At 75.7% G+C, this 502-nt stretch overlaps 1 protein-coding gene across 1 annotated transcript in view; it reads left to right on the top strand.

Moving 5' to 3' along the window:
* LOC113970034 (apoptosis-enhancing nuclease-like) overlaps window positions 1–502 on the top strand; it is a 3,383-nt gene that overhangs the window by 630 nt on the left and 2,251 nt on the right. The window lies entirely within an intron of this gene.

The raw sequence follows: 502 nt of genomic DNA, 5'->3' as shown, positions 1-502 counted from the left end.
CTGCCGGGCCCCGCCCCCGCATGCAAATCACCCGCCATTCAGCCAATAGGGGGACAGGGGGCGTGGCCACGGCGGGACTTGCCCGGGCATGTGTGAGCGGCGGCTTCCGGGCGGGACACGTGGGGAGCGCGGCCGGCCCGGTCAGGAGCGGGGGACGGGGGGGACAGGGGACCTTGTGGGGGGAGAAGGGGTAGGGGGGCAAGTACGGGCCTGGGGATGGGTGACGGGGCGGGCAGGGCGCTGGGGCCCGGAGCGAGGCAGAGAGAGCCCGGGTAATGGGCGGACAGGGCTCTGGGGAGCACGTAGCGGGGTGGGCAGGGGGGGTAGTGGGGTGGGCAGGGGGGCTGCGGATCGGCGAGAGAGTTGGCAAGGCCCTGGGACCGGGAAAGGGGCGGTTTGGGACCGGGCAACGAGCGGCAAAGGGGTGGGGACGGGGTGTGACAGTGTGTCCGTGCGCACCCCTCCCCGCCCCCCCCCCCCCCCCCCCCCCCCCCCCCCCCCC

This window comes from Neopelma chrysocephalum, unplaced genomic scaffold, assembly GCF_003984885.1.
Source record: "Neopelma chrysocephalum unplaced genomic scaffold, ASM398488v2 Primary Assembly neopelma1_75, whole genome shotgun sequence".
Taxonomy (NCBI): Eukaryota; Metazoa; Chordata; class Aves; order Passeriformes; family Pipridae; genus Neopelma; species Neopelma chrysocephalum.
This window is presented reverse-complemented; position numbering and strand designations above follow the sequence as displayed.